This window comes from Tachysurus fulvidraco, chromosome 6, assembly GCF_022655615.1.
Source record: "Tachysurus fulvidraco isolate hzauxx_2018 chromosome 6, HZAU_PFXX_2.0, whole genome shotgun sequence".
Lineage (NCBI taxonomy): Eukaryota > Metazoa > Chordata > Actinopteri > Siluriformes > Bagridae > Tachysurus > Tachysurus fulvidraco.
Genome location: NC_062523.1, coordinates 10402361 through 10412474, shown reverse-complemented (window position 1 = coordinate 10412474; position 10114 = coordinate 10402361). Strand labels below are relative to the sequence as shown.

The 10114-nt window shown below is 36.5% G+C and overlaps 1 protein-coding gene across 1 annotated transcript in view; it reads left to right on the top strand.

Moving 5' to 3' along the window:
- Nucleotides 1-6945: 6945 nt before the first annotated feature.
- slc4a3 (solute carrier family 4 member 3) overlaps nucleotides 6946-10114 on the top strand; it is a 56547-nt gene continuing 53378 nt past the window's right edge. The window contains exon 1 of the mRNA XM_027164474.2: nucleotides 6946-7108. The gene's annotated coding sequence lies outside the window, so the exon portion shown is untranslated. The remainder of the gene's footprint in view (nucleotides 7109-10114) is intronic.

Below are 10114 nucleotides of genomic sequence, written 5' to 3'. Positions count from 1 at the left end.
TTGAGTTCTTTTACATTTCCTTACACAAACAAGCTAAAGTAAACTACATGGCCAACATTTTGGACCAGTTTTAACCATTAAACCTGTATCTGGACCTTCCCCACACCTCAAAGTTGGAAGCACACAATTATAGCAAATTATGTGAAATATCTGCTCCCAGAGATGACTCTAGCAACGATAAAGCATAATAACTGGGTTAAAATGCATCAACTATTTTTACTAGATATAGAGCAAGCTTGGACCAATGGCTCCACCTAGAGGTTACAATATTTATAATCTTTCGTCACCTTCATTTGAAAAGTAGTCATTATTCTGTAGTCTTATATATTAAATACTCAAGCTAAATAGCTATAGAAAACAGCAAATTCATTTTTTTTGCATTTTAACACAAATGCAAATGAATAAAAATCAACCTCCCAATAAACCAAACATCCAACACATAAATGAAATCATTTGTAAATACATTCATACAGTACACTCAAACACAGTAACTGTAATAATTCACAAATCTATTATGCCAAAAGAAGCTGTCAAACAATTCACATTCTTGATGCCAATTTAATTGGCTACACAGCATCAAAAATAAATAACGTTTTTTCCTTTGAGGCGTTGGTGGTTCTCTACAGCAGCAATGAGCAGCAACCACAAATAGGTTGATCCATCGGTGTTGCCTCTCTTCTAACCTGTTCTAGTGAAGGCGGTTACACTGGTTCAGTCACTGTTCTTCTGGGTGTAAATGCACGAAGGCAGGAAAAAGACAACAACCCAGAAACAAAAAACAGCATCTCTGTACTGTATTTGTACAATTCCACAATTGGTCAGATATTTTGACCTTGTAACTCCTAACAAATAAATTTAGAATATTTATTTTTGCATTATATATTTTTAAAACATTTATCAAACATGAAAAACATCAATAATACATTAATAATGTATAATTTTTAGATTCTTTGCTGACATAGACTGGATAACAGGGTTGAAATGACTACGGTTTAATGACATCATCAGTCAATTTCACAATATCAGTGAAAATAAAAAGAAATCCCGTCTTTCCTGAATTTATGTTCAGTGAATTCAGATGATGAAACCTCATGCTGTATGAGGTTTCATCATATGAATTCACTGAAAAGTTTTTTTTTCACGGCAAAGTTTTTTTCATAACCTATAATAGATGACCCATGGGTTTTTTCAAAGCATGAATTTCATCTCTTTTCAGTAACCGGTCAGGTTCAATTCAATTCAAATTTATTTGTATAGCGATTTTAACAATTGACAATGTCTTAAAGTAGCTTTACAGAACATAAACATAGAACAAAAGGTTAATATAAAGATTAATATGATACAAAATTCAAGATTAATATTAGATATATTTAAATGTGTTTGTATTTATCCCCAATGAGCAAGTCTGAGGTGACTTAGGCGACTGTGGTGAGGAAAATCTCCCTTGAATGTAAAGGAAGAAACCTTGAAAGGAACCAGACTCAAAGGGGAACCTCATCCTCATATGGGTGACACTGGAGTGTGTGATTATAAATATACAGTCTGACAAATGTTGAATTGATGAGGAGGTTGTTGTCCTCAAAGACCACATGGAGTTGGCGTCTCCTCTTTAGTATAGCAGAGTCCAACTGGAGCTGGTAAATCTCTAGATGCCTCAGGATCCTCACAGGGTCTGGATTTCTCACAGATTACAATTTCTGGATGACTCGGGATGGGTAGAAAGAGAGAAGCATCATGAAGGTTCATGATTGATCCATGGTATGTGAACATTACAGATTATAATTATAATATCTAATATCTAATAATATCTAACATAGTTGGAAGTTACTTGGTGGCACAGCAGGTAACATTAATAATAATTCCCTGAGCTCTGGTTTTTGTCCATGCAGAGGATTTGTGCAAGATTTTCCTTTGGTTTGTAAGGTTTCCTTACACATCCCCGAAAACATGTCAGTAGTAGGATATGCACTCGATGGGAACGAGAGTCATGTGATGAACTTTGTGCCTCGTGCCAAGTGCTGTTGAAAGTGAATGAGAGAGTATTATCCAGTGGGACACAAACGGTACCTCTCTTCAACTTCCCATTGCCAATCCCTTTTGCCATCTTAAGGGTCATTACAATACTTCATCAGTTTAAGTGAACGGTGCTAGATGACACTTTAGAACTCAAAGCAACATAACTGCAGGCTTTAGAGCAAACATTTCAATATTTCAAAAGTATAATCAAAATCTAACATTGAATCTGAGCTTGGAACAACAAAGGAACAACAAGATGTTAAAAATTATCATTTGATTTGCTTCACAAAAAGGATTTTATATAATCAAATAGAACTCTTCATCATAGCTGCTGGAACAGATTTGATTCTAACTGATATCAGATATCTAATCTACATGCTGATGTCTAATAGACATATAGCTGATGTAGCTATACTTATGACAATAATATTTTGCTACTTATTCTAATTTTAGACATCAATAAAGTTTAAACTAAATAATAAACATTACAAGTACAGTATGATATTTTTATTTAAACTGATTCACATATGAGCTTACTTCATAACACAGGCTCGACGGTTTGTGAATATCGTGGTCTGATATCAGACGTGGGAAGTAACGGAGTAAAAATACTTCGTTACTGTACTTCAGAAAATTTTTCTGGTATCAGTACTTTACTCCACTATTTATTTTTCGGACAACTTTTTACTTTTACTCATTACATTTTTCACAAATATCTGTACTTTTTACTTCTTACATTTTCAAAACGGACTCGTTACTTTTAGTATTATTTCTTCTCATTGAGCGCTGTTTCCAGCCTATCATCCTATCATTGTGCGGCTTTTCCCCCATGTGACTGGTGTACTGTATTATTTACTGGCTATCAGACATAGACTAAGGATAGCGGAGCTAATGAGCAGCACGCCTACAAAAGGAATGGCTAATGTTCATTCAGAGGGAGTCACCGATGTTAAAATAACTAACAACGAGGACATTCCTGAACACACATGGCCATATATGAGGGAGATGTTTGAAATAATCGGCGTCACAAAGGATTCCTGGCGAATGCGTTGCGAAGTGTGTCAACCAGGGGCGGTTCTAGCCCTTTTTTAGGGTGGCTTCAGCCCCCTGTCTGTAATCTCAGCCACCCTTAAACTATAAGGATCATTTTTACTTTCATAAATAAACAATAAAAATTACGTTAAAATGCAGGACATGTCGTCGATGGGAAAGAAAATTATTTATCAGTTTGATCCAAAAGCTATTTTTTTTTACTTTGCTTTTATCCCATACTTTTACACACGTGTGTTGTAGTCTTTCAAAAGTGCGTCTTCAGCTGTCTACTTTATTTGAACGGAAAAGCACAGGTACGCGCAGCGTGCACGCGCAGTCAGAGCTGGAGGCGTTTATCTATAACGTTAATCGGCGGAAAGACGGCAACCAAAAGCAGTGAAATTTCACTATTCTTATGACCAGAGTTGTCATATAATATATAATATATAACTCTTCTTGTTTTAAATTCTCACTGAGGGCTAAACCCCCCTAAAGATGAAATCCTAGAACCGCCCCTGGTGTCAACCCAAAAAACACGAAGTGCTTAATTTAATTAACATTAATTTTGTCATTTGTAAAACATCACAATAATTTTGAGTTGTTTTCAAGGACAGAGCTGGAATCTGAACCATTGGGGCTTCCGTGGCCTGTGACCTGATCTGACGTCACCTACCAAGGAGGAAAATTAGTTGCTTGGCGGTGTTTTGTGGCGCAAATTAGAAATTAACTAACTAATGTAAAAGAAGATATGAAACGAAAGCAGACTCAAACTACACTCTGAGTGTTTTCGGAAGCCTGCGCCTAAAGCTACAGCAGCTTCGGGGGACATTTCACCCACAGCCCGAGTCCAAATGTATTTGGAAAGCTTTGTAAACTACCAGTTATCATAATATTCTGCAATGAACAAATGTTTTTTGTTCACCATGAAATGTACATTGAAAATGTACAGCTGATAAAACCTGTGCTCCAGGTCCCATATTCATATAATATTTAAGGCTAAATGTAGCTCTTAAAGGTACAGTTCACCCAAAAATGATAATTGTGTTATTTCCTCACCCTCAATTTGTTCCAAAACTGTATGAGTTTCTTTCTTCTGTTTAACACAAAAGATGATATTTTGAAAAATGTTGGTAATCAGACAGTTGGCAGCACCCACTGACTTTCATAGTCTATATTTTTTTCCTACTGTGAAAGTCAATGGGTGCTGCCAACTGTCTGATTACATTTAGCCTTAAATGTTATATGAATATGGGACCTGGTGCACAGGTTTTATCAGCTGACTGTCTTTTGTTGCTTATCATAAATTGGAATGTTGATAACACATAAGCAGTCTTTAATAATGCTCTCAATTACATGTAGATGCATATTTTATGCATTAGTGAGTGTGGTGGTGCCTATGGGGTGTCGCTCTAGGATGGGTGCGTACGAGGCGGGGGGGGGGGATCACAGTATACTCACTACAAAAAACTAGACTACACCACTGGTAGTAGTATCGGCGACTTTTTACTTAAGTACATGTCAGAGCCCATACTTCTTTACTTTAACTTGAGTAAAAGAGTGTAGTCACTACTTCTACTTTTACTGGAGTCTTTTCAAAAATGAGTATCTGCACTTCTACTTGAGTAAAGGATGTGTGTACTTTTGCCACCTCTGTCTGATATGCTAATCAGAGGATTACAATGTGGTAACTGAATATTTAGCACCTGGACATGCAGGCTAAGACATGTGAGGGGAAACGAGTGAAAATGCAAATGTATGCATAAATGACTCATGAAAAGCCTATCTGTTATAGTCAGAAAAATGTTATCAGTGTTCTTATGTATAAAAACAAATCTGTTAACTAGATTTTTTGCTTGCTATGTACAAATACAGTTAACAGGGAAAATATTAGATAATGTTGTATTAACCACATGTAAAGAAACTTATTCTTCTAATACATTAGAAATGTTGAGATTTTTGTGTAAAAATATGCATTTGGTTGCAATGTATGGCACTGGATTTCCTGGAATCTGTCTATGCGATTGCTACCATAGACAGATTCCAGGAAATCCAGGCAGATTTTGTTTTTTCATGTATGCATCTGACAAATATTTTCTCATTTTTACTCAGTACATATTGAATATAGAGAACAAAACAATGATCATTGTGATGTGTAAATCTTGAGCAGGCACAGTGTCTGCAACAGTGGATTAAGATTTATTGAGAAAAAGATCCAAGTGTGTTTGAATAAGGGGTTCCTAATGAGGAGGGAGCTTAATGCACAAATACTGCTCAACTAGCTAGTGACTAAAGTGAATTCTATATTTTATTTTATTCTATAAAAAACAAAAGAGAAATTGTCAGTACAGGATGTGGTCAGACTGTCAGCAAGAAAAATCCTTTGAAAAGTACATAGAGAAAGACACACTATATAGCTAAAAATATGTACACGAGCGATCATCACACCCATATGCAGGCCTTTTCCTGACTTTTTAAACAACATAGATAGCTTGTATGTCCAAGATGATTGTCAATGATGTTTTTGTATAAGATAGCAATAAAATTTTATTTTACTGGAACTAATGGTACTAATAGAACTAAAACAATTAAAAATGTGTTCCAGCCTGACGATGGCCCTGACCACAAATGAGGTCCATAAAGACATGGTTTGCCATTTTGGAAGCACTCAAGTTGCCTGCACAGAGCCCTGACTTCAACCCCATTAAACACCTAGAACAATGATTGCATGGCAGATCTCCTCTCACCAACTCTCTTGTGCCTGAATGGCCACACAGCCATGTTCCAATATCTAGTGGAAAGACCACCCAGAAGAATAGAGGCTGTTAAAACAGCAAAAAAATGAAGGGGAAACATCATATTAATGCCATGTTTTGAAATTTGATGCTCAAGAAGGACATATGGGGTTTTTTGGTCAGACATCCACATACGTTTGGCTATGTAGTATATTATAGAAGAAGAAGCCTTTATTTTGTCACATATACATTATAGCACGGTAAAAATATTTCATATCACAACTTAGGAAGTTGGGGTCAGAGTGCAGGGTCAGCCATGATACAGCACCCCTGAAGCAGAGAGGGTAAGGGGCAGTGCTCAAGGGACAAACAGTGGAAGATTGGCAATGATGGGGCTTGAACCCTGGTCAACAACCCAGAGCCTTAACTAGTTGAGCCATGACTGCCCCTGAAAATTTATACTAGGGTTGCAGTTTATAAACCTCACAGAATTTTTTTTTTTAATAATAATGTCTCGCTAGTATGATTTGGGTCGACTTGTTTCCTTAGATGTCTTCTGGCATTTTTTCCTGTTGAGAGTGACTTCTTCCAGGATGACTCCATCTCCAGCAGGGTAGGATGGCATAATCATTTAACCCATCATATGTAAATAATAATAATAATAATAATAATAATAATAATAATAATAATAATAATAATAAAGGCTTGCAAGTTAGACAGTGTTCTCCACCACGATCATAAAAACACTAGTTAAGGCGGTATCTTTTGGAAAAATGGTGCTCATTTTGTTTTGGCTGTCTATGGTGGTCCAGTGCCATCCTTAGGTGCTGTAGGTTAGATGCTAGATTTTCCTATATACTGAATATGTATATAAACAGTATATTGTACATAATGCAAATAAAGTACAGTTTATAATACAAGGTGAAGGATGCATACAGGAGAGCGTATCTCCAGATCTAATAAACTTGTTCACTAGACATAATTGTCAGCACCTAGTGCATTGTTCGCTGATCATAGTTTTTACTGCGAAAAAATCAACATTTGACAAGGATCCACAATACTGTAATGTACATTTAAGCACGTCTAGATTTCGGAAGCTTGTAGGAGATGACGACGTTGTGCATCACGTGATCCCCAGACGTCATTCTCACGTCTGTAGACGACGGCAGCAGGCGATCAGGAGGCGGAGGAGGAGGAGGAGGAGGAGAGGAGAGGAGAGGAGATTACCTTCATCAACAGCAGCATGGAGCTTCGGGAGCGCTGCGCTCTCTGACCGCGCGTCTTCACACCCTTTCAGCCGAGACCACTACCCAAACGCACACATGCAGGTAGGCGAGCTCATGCAGCTCTCAACACGGTCCTGGAGATCATTCAGCCTGATCTTCGTGCATTTACATGCTGAAGACGCGCCGCCTCCTTAAAGACCTGTACCTCGGTGTCATTCTGCCTAAATGACAGCTGCGCTGCACCGGGGCTCTGCGCTCTCACCCCAGCTCTCTTCTTTATAATGTAGCCGTGAAGAAAGATGTGTTTATTAAGCGTGTGTGTTAAGCAGAGGGCTAAATGCGTGTAGGACCAGGGGCAGGTGAAGTATGTAGGAGGAGTGAACAGGCTGATGAAGGATATACGGAATTATGTGGCACTATTCATATACTGATGATATACTAAATGAAAATAGATGTGGTCATTCAAAAAATGCCAAACTATGTATTTGTATACTATATCCATTCTTCACTGAATATTGAATATTAGACTATTTATGAATTTAATGCATTTTCCTTTCCTGTTTTTCCTTGACCTCTTTAACGGGATAAGGTTGAAACTAGCTATGGCTGGGCAATATAACGATATCATATCAATATTATGATAAATTATGTCACAATACATATTTCAGTGATATCATAGTGATTGCAATATATATATATATTATATATTATAATTTAATATATAATATAATTAATATATAATATATATTTATATTAATATATATTTATATTATATATATATATATATACCCCCTACATACTAGGGATGTACTGATTCAATGCCTTGGCGATACGGGCCTGAGATATTGGACTGGTTTTGGATTGGATCTGACATATTTTCTTATTCATTGACTTTACAGAGCTTGCACACAACTACAGGACACAAACTGCCTTAAAGCATGTGCACCTGCTGATGTTTTGTGTAAGATTTCTGTCAATACAGCAGTGGGAAATCTGGGACTGGTGCATCAATACCTAAAATGGATAATAGCCTCCTTTATAATAGGGAAGTCTAAATCATGCAACATGCCCTTTTTTGCACCATGAACATATAGCCGGAGTTATGCTACTACAATCATATTTGCAATGTTTTGCACATCTTTGTTATAGTTAAATTAAATGTTTGCATGTATGTCAACAGAATATGACAACCACTCATCCTTTGTTGAAAAGGGCTCCATGAGTCCTCAATCTTTTAGATAAATGTTAGGAGAGCTGTGTGCAACGTATGCACTGATGATATGTAGAGACAAGGTTAACTATGAATAGGATTAAATGATAATGAAATACAAGTTCTAATGCTGTAAATTGAAACATACTGTATGACTAAATTAATTGATTGCACATTTTCAAGTTTAAGTGGTCAGTATGTGCATTTTTTTTTACCATTTATGGACATCTGAGAATTTTGCAGCATGTTGAAGGTGATATATATGATGAATTTTTTTTTTTTTTTTTACCAACAAAGGGCCCACAGTCTCGCGCATGTTGTTTCTATGGTTTGATGAAACCAGCGTTTGTGAATTCACAGGTTCCTCCAGATAAATCTGCTGCAAAATGAAAGTAACCATTACCAGTAGCAAATGTGTATCTTTCATGTCCTATAACTTATATTCTTTAGTGAATTGGTGTTTCCAAAAACTATTTTTGGTATTTTCCTATACCAATATAGCTAGTAGATGTTGGCAGCTCGTTAGTCCTGAATATTAATCAAATCTGTATGCTAGGGTGATTCTGTTATGGTCCCAGTCATACAGATACTAAAGCAGCTCTTATCATAATGGAATAATTTGATTTCAGTGATATATTTTGAGGCCTATTACTATTCTAAATAGAGTAAATTCCTTGAGTGGTTGTCTGGGTCACTTTAGCAGCCTGAAGGCTCTAAGCTATGAGTCATAAATACAAATTCGTTTATTGCACCAGCTGCTTGTTAATAACTCAGCAGTACATATTCATCACCTGGAAAGCTCTCAGTGGATTGAGAACATATCTCAATTTGTTTATTTTCCCCAGTAGCTGAGTCATTTTCTGTTGGCTAGAGAAAAGTGTATGCCAGATGTAGGTGAGTTTTGTATACTTTTGTCCTCAGTTACCGGTACTGGCAGAAAAAAGGAAACCTACACTGCAGACATGGTTATAAATCACTGTTAAAGTAAGATATAGTGATTTTGGATTGTTTTCATACTCTTGAGGAAGTGTTATGGATGTAAGGTCAACCATAAAGCAGCACACAGTGTGGGAGGGGAGTATGCTGGTATCACTTACACACATTACGAGTTAACAAAGGCTTGTTTCAGCAAGGTCAAGTTACACTTTTAAGAAAATAAGTGCTCTGACTATTTCCCCTGGGTATTCACCGATGTTGTGTTATTATTCAACATAACTGGCTATGATTTAGGAAGTGTCTTGTTAATTGTTTGAAAGCAATTCCTTTAAGGCATTGTCAAAACTATTCATCTGGTGAGCTAAAATGATCAGTAATAGGGACAGAAAAAAGCAGCATGTTTGCAGTTTACATCTTTCTTTTGGGGTGGTGATAAAATTGCGAATTGAAAACAAAAAAACTGGTAAACGTGTAATGGTTAAAGTTTTTTTTATTATATCACTGAAAAACATCAACATGAATCATATCTGGAACTTCATAGATGGTCACAATCCTAATAACCGTTACTAAAATTGTGGTTTGTTAGTTTATTTGCATATTTTAGATGTCTTGGATAGTAACATTGCAAATGTCAACATGACAAATACAATCAGCAGACAATATATTTGTGGAGACAGCCAGGAAGATATAGGAAGCTAACAGAAAAAAACAAGCATACTATCGGTTGCCATAGTAATAATGTTTATTAATGTGTGTATACATGTATCATATCATACAATATTAAGGAGAAGCAATGTGTGTTTTTGTCACAGATCACGTTCGTGCTACTGTCTTCACTTCCATTGCATGTCACTGCAACAAGCAACTCCGTATTTGCCTAAAGTGAAACTTTTCTCTACTACTGTATGTCACATTGTTGGACACGCTCACATATATTCACCCCTGTATGCTGTCACACAAGT